This window comes from Thermobia domestica, chromosome 16, assembly GCF_964235325.1.
Source record: "Thermobia domestica chromosome 16, izTheDome1.hap1.1, whole genome shotgun sequence".
Lineage (NCBI taxonomy): Eukaryota > Metazoa > Arthropoda > Insecta > Zygentoma > Lepismatidae > Thermobia > Thermobia domestica.
Window position 1 is genome coordinate 108,959,635 of NC_137469.1, and position 9,357 is coordinate 108,968,991.

Here is a 9,357-nt window from a genome sequence, read left to right on the forward strand (position 1 = left end):
CTGTTTTAGGTAGGAATCAATATAAAAAAATTAAATTTTAATAAGTGAGTTTTATTTCACAGTGTGAAACTACGGTAGATTTTCAAACTAGTAATTATGTGAATTCAATACTCAAACTTCAAGTACATCCAGTGGTCAAAGTGAGACGGTATGCGGTGGTGTGCCATACCACCTCTGGTTTTTCAGTGATGAAGACATACCGCCTCTGGTTTTTCACTGATCAAGACATACCGTCACGGGAGAGTAGATGCTAAATATCTTTAATAAATCCGTTTTTATACACAGTAATTAAAGAATAGCCTTGCACGTAAGAAGAGTTTATTTCTTATGTAGAAATAATTTCTAAGTTGACAATACTAACATTTTTGTTATCTTTTTCCGACCTTTTGTTTTTAAAATGAGGTGTCTTCAAAGTTAATCTATAGTAGTTTATATTTTGATGTGCCATATTGAATTGTTTCTTTCGTATGTATGTGTGTGGTGTGTGTCTTTTTGTCATAATTCATATAAATGTAGTGTTTTGAACATGAGCTGATTTAGGTGTTGTCTGCTGTGGTAGCGATTCTTCCAGGGGTTTGGAATACCTCTCGCAGTCAAGTGGGGGGTCTGAGAGCTTTCCCGCAAGAAACTGTTAATATAAAAACGATTTTTGAGCATTTTCGTGTATAATTCTCTATACTACAACGTAAGGGGATATTTTTTATTTATTTCTTCATTTTTTTTAGAAAGTTGGCGAGGGATCAAAGTCTCCAATGTCCCCCCCCCCTTCTTCCGTAACTAAACAGAAGCTCTTCAGTGGTTTTTAGTCATTATTACATAGAAATGGAATCTTTTAGACAACATACCCTCACTGTATTTCAACATTTAGATAGCCGGTATGTCGAGTCAAAATCGTAATAAAACATACCACCTCTGATTTTTTTTTCCACTTCGAACACTGAGTACACCTATAACTACTGATTGCAATAGAAGAATAAGATGAAAGCTATAACTTTTCCTTTGTCGCTAAGTCCTTATCAAACAGCCGTTACGGCTTTCTCTTATTCCTTTTACTCTATGAAGATTAATATTTGAAAAATCAACTGCTAACTGATGTCTATCACTTCTGTTCGCAATAAAAAGAATAAAGTCAAAGATGAAACAAATTCATATCACAAATTTGCCTATCACTAACTATTTCCATTTAATCCGTTATGCAATCCATGTTGTAATTGAATAAATGTAGATTATCACAATTTCCAGTTTCAATATATAAATAAAAGTGAGATACAACTCATTTTTGGGGGCGCTAAATCTATGTTAAAAACAGTTTTTTCTTGATATTCATGGCCGTTTTTGTTTTATGGAAATAAGTATTGAAACCGGAAGTACTAGTAAATTCCAAACTCTTCTGGTTTCGGTACAGTGTTACGGATGGTAATGTTATGTCTATTAAGATGCTAAATCGATTGCTGAGGTCTGCTTCTTGCTGTCTATTACTATCTTTGTTCTATGGCGATCAAAGTTAAAACCAAAAACGATTGATTTCTACCATTTCCCATTTGAATAGAATGTTCAGAAAAGATTTGCGACCTATTCTTGGAATGCTGAATCCATTGAAAAAATCTCTTACTGCTTGCTCTACGGAAATACATATTGGTACCGGAAGTACTAATACATTTCAACCACTTCCGGTTTCCTCAGAGAATTGTGGGCGATGATAGTATGTTCTCTTAAAACGCTCAAGCGATTGCAAAAAGCGCTTTCGTTATCTGTTACCGTTTTTGTTCTGTAGCAATGAACTTTGAAACTGACAGTGGTAGATTTCTACCACTTCCGGTTTGAATAGATGGTCAATGGAGAAGATGGAACGGATAATTGATTTCAAGAAGCTTCTTCTCTATATTATTTACGGGTTTTCCTCTGTAGAAATCAGTATTGAAACTGGAAGTAATAGTATAGTGTTTCGGTAGAGTGGTGCAGGTAGTAACAATAAATTCTCTTGAGACAGTGATTGATTGCAAGAAAACACATATCGCTATATACTACCGTTTTTGTTCTACGGCGAAAAAAAAACTTGAAACAGAATATGATCAATTTCAATCACTTCTGGGTTCAATAATAGGTTAACTGAGAAGATGAAAGCTATTATTGGGATGCTAAATCGTTTCGAAGAAACTACTTCTTGATATGTCGTATTATTTTTGTTCTGATAGTGTGAACAGATAGATAGACGGACGGACATAGCCGTTCTGTAGGGTGATTTTTTTTAAACTCACGGATTTCATTTAGGGCTAGAATTTCTAACTGAAGTCCGATTTTCATGCGGTTTCTGGCAAATGATCAATGAAGGATGGGAGATTTATGGAACTATGTTTACTGGTTTAATTCATCCGGGATAATATCGACCACGCGTCAAGAAAAACAGCAAATATTAGCCAGTGTTCCTTACAATTGGAATGAGATGCAGTGTGGTGTGGAAATGTGAGTTTTCTTCGTTAAATGGTAACCCCGCCAAGGTCAATAAGAATAAGGAACTGAGCCGTTGTATTGGAAATTGTGCTGTGCAGTTCTGTGCTACTGTGTGAGTATGATCATGACACAGTGAGAATAGTGTACTCTTTGGAGCAACATGGGTTTATCGTTAAAAGTTTTTGCAGAACAGAATCTGTTGTTACTACGCAAAGAGCAAATGTCTCACGTTCTGCCCCAAACTGGAATATAATAATGGTCGCTAGTGAATAAATTGGAAGAACCAGGATCGCTTTTGAGTGCAGCAGCATAGCTAGGACTTTTTTTTGGGGGGGGGGGGAGGAAGGGCCCAAGAAAATTTTGAGAGAGCCATCTCCAATGAATAAAATTTTTTATTCACACACACACACACACAATATATATATATATATATATATATATATATATATATATATATATATATATATATATATATATATATATATATGTGTGTGTGTGTGTGTGTGTGTGGGTGTGGGTGAGTTGGTGGGTGTGATCTTTGTTGTTCATGATTTTACTCTTTTACAGTGAAAATGATGTAAGAATTTACTACCTCAAATAACTAGGATACATTAATACAATTGATTTCTAAGTAGCTATTTAATCACTGCGTTTAAAATGTATGTTGGTTGATTTAAGTGGCAGCAGAGAAATATACTTTTACAGGTAAAGAAAATAACATAGGTTCATACCAAGAATAGAGAATCTTTCTATTCTTATGGGCAGCAGCAAACTTATCAACAACTTCTTCAAGATCTAACAATTTTCTTCAATATAAAGTACTACTAAGTTTTTCAACAGGTCATTAACAAGATCAGACATGCAGATGATACGGTTATAATAGCTAAAACTGAAGGAGGAGTACAGGAGATGATTGACAAAGTAGTTGACACTGGAAAACTGTATAGAATGGGAATTAACATTGAAAAGTCAAAAGTCATTAGAATATCCAGTGAAAACACGCCCTTAGGGATCAGAGTAGAAGAAAGAGAACGTGAAGAAGTCGATAATTTCAAGTATCTGGGAAGTATTTTAACGAGAGACGCTTACTGCACCAATGAAATCAAGTCAAGAATTGCCGTAGCTAAAGAAGCGCTCAACAAGATAAGATCACTCTTAACAGACTCAATATTGGACTTAAGAAGAAGTTGAACATTACGGAAATTAGAGAAGAAATATTAGGAGAGATTCGAAATGTGGTGCTGGAGGAAAATGGACAGAGAGAGCAAGAAACAAAGATGTTTTAAAACGGATAGGGGAGAAAAGAACACTTGTAGCCAGCATGTTTCATAGGAAGGTCAATTGGATTGGATACATCTTGCTAAGAAATTATCTTCACACCGTCATAGAAGAAAAGATGGAAGGGAAGCGAGGAATGGGAAGAAGAAAAACAAAGCTGACCGATGATGATACAAAATAGAAAATATTGGGAATTAAAAGAGGAAGCTGAAGATCGTGAAACGTGGAAGAAACATTTCCAGACCCAAATCTAAAATTGAAAAAAAAAGAAAGAAAATCCTCATTAATCCCAGGACCTGTCGAAAGACAGAATACTTAATGATAATAAGTTTTTCAACCTATCATCAGTCATTGAATTTCGTATGTCTTTAATCTTTTCAAGCATGAGAGTGGCCTTTCACATGTAGCACTAGAAACTGATATAGTTAAAGAGATGACATCTAGCTTGTAGGTTTCTAGGAATGCGTTTCTGTAGACACAAAGGCCAACGAAATTCATCAAGGAATCAACTTTGGTTTTCTCTTCTTCATACAATTTAATTGTGTTTGGGAGGATTTTGAGTTTACATTTGAATATTTCCAAATCACTTCCATAATACTGGGCCATAGGCTCCACAATCTTGTAATTTAGAAAGTTTTCAATTTTTGGATGTAGAATGGTGATTGATCTAATGATTTTGCTACATGATCCAAAGCGGTTTTCCGTCTCAGTGATTGCCTTATCAATGGTAGGCAGAAAATGTCTGTTAGTATATTATCTTTAGAAAATTCATTTTCTGCCTCCAATGAAGGAAGAGATTCATCCAAAATGAATTTGTGTTATTTCGATGGCGAATGTCTAGTTCGTTTCCACGAAGAACCTCTATATTCTACCTGTATCCGGCTCTGGAATTGCAAGACCATCTTCTTTGTATATCTCCAAACGTTCTTGATAAATTTGTTAGAATGTTGTTCGTAGAGAGTCATATTTTCCAGACCTCATCTTCGACAGCGTTTGAACTAGTGAGTCTACAAGAATCAAACCTTCTGACATGTCTGCATCTACTTGAGATAAGGCGAAGCTCAAAGTTATAGCATGGCAACAGTCATCTCAAATTTTACCAGCCCGAAAACATTCCCTCTCTCGTTCAGATCACACTAATTTGCCGGATGGAATGACGGAAGTAAATAAATATCACAAGTTCCAGATTTGGTTTAATACCGCATAATAATATAAATAATTTTTTGGTAGATAAACTGTATTATTATTATTATTATTATTATTATTATTATTAATAATAATAATAATAATAATAATAATAATAATAATAATAATAATAATAATAATAATAAAAAGTGATGGACAAGGATAGATGTCTTAAAACAGAAACAGAAACAAGAACTCAACTCTGACAGGACACTTATTTGCCGTCCCAGCCCACTCTAAATTTTAAACCTTGATCTTGAAGCTAAGTTTCACTTTAAAGTAAACTGTCAATAAATATCATGTATTCTTAATATTTCAGAAAAGTGACCCGATTTCACGCTATAAAAATATGGTAGCCTAAATCAGTGACGAAACTAGACATTTGGTGCCCACGGCAAATTTTGCGATTAGTATCCCTTTCATCTACATCTACACCAATAAACACACACATTAGTTTTTTGGCGCCCGGGCCATGATTAATTGAGCACTCTTTGAAGCAAAAAGAGGAAATGTGTTTTTCTTTCCCTAATATCAAACACTGTTAGAAAAGACATTTCAATCGGGACTCCTTACAGCAAGAGAAGTATGCGCGGCCTTTTTCTTTCTTTCCTTTGTTTACCTTCATTAGTTTTTAGAATTTGACGTGAATTCAAATACACAAACACTTCACACCCACACCAAATAGCCAAAGCTCAGCGGTAGAACATCAGCTTAAGATTCGGAAGATGGTGTAATCGATCCCTTGTGGATATATATCACTAATTAACAAAGGTTTTGTTACACAAAAGGAAATACCTGTTCTTAAAGGAACTTTTTGCGCTGAATTCGAATATGCACTCGGTTTTTCTCCATCACGTACGATTTTCCCTAACAGAGGGATTTTCGGGAAAATCCCTCAAAAATTTCCCTTTTCGTTTATTTTACACCCCAAGATCTTGTCCCCTTGCATATACTAACATAGAAATTATACCTAAGTATACTTTGATTCATATTTAACAAACCCTCCAAGTTTCGTAATAATCGCTTTATTCTTTCTAGAGAAATAAATATGTTTGTATGTATACTGTGTGTACTGTTTATTGCACCTTATAGTAATGCTTTCAGATCTCTTAAGTTGAGGTAAAACGTTTTGCTTTATTACCACAAACACATATAAATACAATATAATTTACAAGTGTGACAATTTACAATAAACAATAATACAAATGTACCAAAAGGTCATGAAAAGACAATCAAAATTGTCACAATATATGAAACTTCCATTGGGTTACAAAAACGTACACTACTTCCTTCTTTTGTAAGAAATGTTGCATTCTCTAACAAGACCCCAACAATAGTCCCCCGATACCTTTTCTCCATTGCCATTATATCTTGGTGGAATCTTTCCCCCTGTTCGTCGCTGAGAGCACCTAGGTTAGCAGGAAAGAAGCTGAGGTGGGAGTGCAAAAAGTGGATTTTTAAAGACATCCTACAACCCAACTCTTTGTATTTCTGTATCATGTCCTGTACGATTTCTGTGTAACTCTCAGCTTTGTTATTGCCCAGAAAGTTGCGCATAACACACTTAAATGCTGTCCAGGCAGCTAGCTCAGCACTGTTTAACTTGCTGTCAAAGCTATCATCAAGCATTAATTTCCTAATTTGGGGACCAATAAACACTCCCGCTGAAATCTTAGCATCACTCAGGTTAGGGAACTTATCTCGCAAATACTTGAAACCTTCACCAGATGTGTCCATGGCTTTACAAAGTGTTTCATAAGTCCTAACTTGATATGAAGTGGCGGTAGTAATATCTTATTAGGATCTACCAAAGGAGCGTATTTGACGTTGCATTCTCCAGGTACGTAATTCACTCTAGGTTCCCATTCCTTCACTTCATAATGTTTGTCATCAGCTCGGCTATCCCATAAACACAAAAAACATTGGTACTTCGTGTAACCGCACTGCAGTCCTAATAAAATACCAACTACCTTGAGATCACAACATATTTGCCAACAATGGTCCTTGTAATTTATAAGCTTTAGCAAAGTTGACATGGTGTCATAGGATTCCTTAATCTTCACTGAGTGCGCAAGTGGTATAGAAGGTTTTTTATTTCCATTATGTAAAAGGACAGCTTTAAGGCTGACCTTTGACGCGTCGATAAATAACCTCCATTCTTCTGGAACGTAAGGAATTCCTAGCTCCGCCATCAACCCATTTATATCCGTACATACGCACACATTATCTTGCATTGAGAAATAGCTTGAAAATTGAACATGCCTTTTCCTGTACACTGATATGTTCGTTTCTGCATCCAATAAGTTCCAGTGCTGGAGCCTTGATCCCAGAAGTTCCGCCTCTTGTTTTGTCAGGTGCAAATCACGGACTAGGTCAGTAAGTTCACATTGCCGGATGAAATGTGGCTCGCGAACACAGTCAGGGATAAACGGTGGATCCTTGGATGTACATGTTGATGTCGATGGTTCATCAAGGTCATGATCATCATCAGAGTCTTTTGGCCATATCTCTTCCCAGTTGGTAGGGGGCTCGGGAAGTGGAAGTTCTTTTGCATTCTGTTACATTTGATAACAAATATTGATAACCATTTCATGAACAAAACTAAAAAACTTGGAGAATTGTATATATATGTATTAAGATATACATATACTGTACGTTTAAAAAAATATACGTTGGAAGTACATTCTATTTTTATACACGTTTCTAATTTACAGATAGCAATACAAGTGTGTTGTTGACTATTGTAAATATTCATTTTTATGTCTGTGTTTGTAGTAATAAAGCAAATCGTTTTTACCCCAACTCAGGAGATCTGAAAGCATTAGGCCTACTATCAGGTGCAATAAACAGTGCACACAGTATACATACAAATATATTTATTTCTCTAGAAAGAACAAAGCGATTTTTACGAAACTTTTAGGGTTTATTAAATATAAATCAAGGTATACTTAGGTATAATTTCTGTTACTATATGTAAGGGGACAGGAGCTAGGGGAATAAAATATCTGAAAAAGGGAAATTTTTGAGGGAATTTCCCGAAAATCCCTTTGTTACGGGAAAACTGTACGTGATGGAGAGAAACCGAGTGCATATTCGAATTCAGCGCAAAAAGTTCCTTTAAGATCAGGTGATTTTTCTCATGTAACAAACAAAAAGTTTAAATTTGTTAACTAGTGATTCAACTGAGGAGATTACCAAGATTTTTCGGTGTCACTAGAGATTTTTATGCCCTCATTTACTCATTTCCCTCATTTCTATCCTCTGAATCTCGGATGTTTCAATGTCTTAAAGTTCAAATGTAGTTGAACTAACTTAACGCTACTATCCTGTAGTCGATGCTAAATTAATATTGCTAGTTTTGAGATTAAAATTGAAGGAAGGGCATTAATTAGTATATCCTGTTGAAAATTCATGTCACCACTGATTTACTGTTCTGCACAATTCCTACCATGTAATTTTCTCAGAAATGCTTAGTGCTTAATTTTCTCAGAAATGCACATGTTGACGAAGAACAAATATAAGTATGTGATAACAATTTGTATTCACTGACTGAACTTACTGAATGGAATATCTGTGAACAAGTCCCACAAACTCTTGATATATCTCTGGTTACTAAACATCAGATAACGGGATGATACAACCTGGTCACGGGAGTAGCTACCACTTTTACACAAAATAGCATTACTGCCGCGACCAAGTTGTATCATCTTGGTATCTTACTTGATAGTTAGTAATCAGGAGATTGTAGCACTGGCTCTGTGATAAACTTCGGAATTTCTCTAATAGTAGCAGTTTTTGGATTCAACTACAGTTTAAATCGTTTAAAAGAAAATGCTTCTGTACGATTTACTTATAAAGAATCACTGATTTTTGTTACTCTCATTTACCCAGGCTTTCGTTAGTAATATAGGTCCACCAAGCGTTGACTCCGTTTTACTTGGAGATCGCTAGTATCGCTTGTTAATATCGCAGCAGAAGATTTCTGCTGAGTTGCCCACGGTCAAGAGCGTTAGAAAACTAGACGTATTAAAGACAAGACCAAAAGGTATACGAGAAGGAGAACCAGTATCAATAGCAAATTGTAGGTGTTGGTAGTATTCGTTATCTTAATTTTCTCAAACGATTGGGATACAAACAACAGAGAGAACGACAGAAATAATAAAAACTTCTGCTCTCTTCTTTTAGTGTATATTAAACAAGACGGCTCGATATTATTTGATAATAATAATACCAAATTATTTAGTGGATGCTATACATTTGTTCTATGTTGCCATAACCAATGGAAATTAATTTCTTAGTGTACGAAGACTTCTTTCGTCCAACACAAGTGTAATGTTTTACTGTGGTGCATGCTATTATTTCACGTAGGTAGTATGACTTCCAACATCAAAGCGAATGAGAATGCAGACTGATTTTGCTTTTTTTCCCCTTCTGATTCTGTCG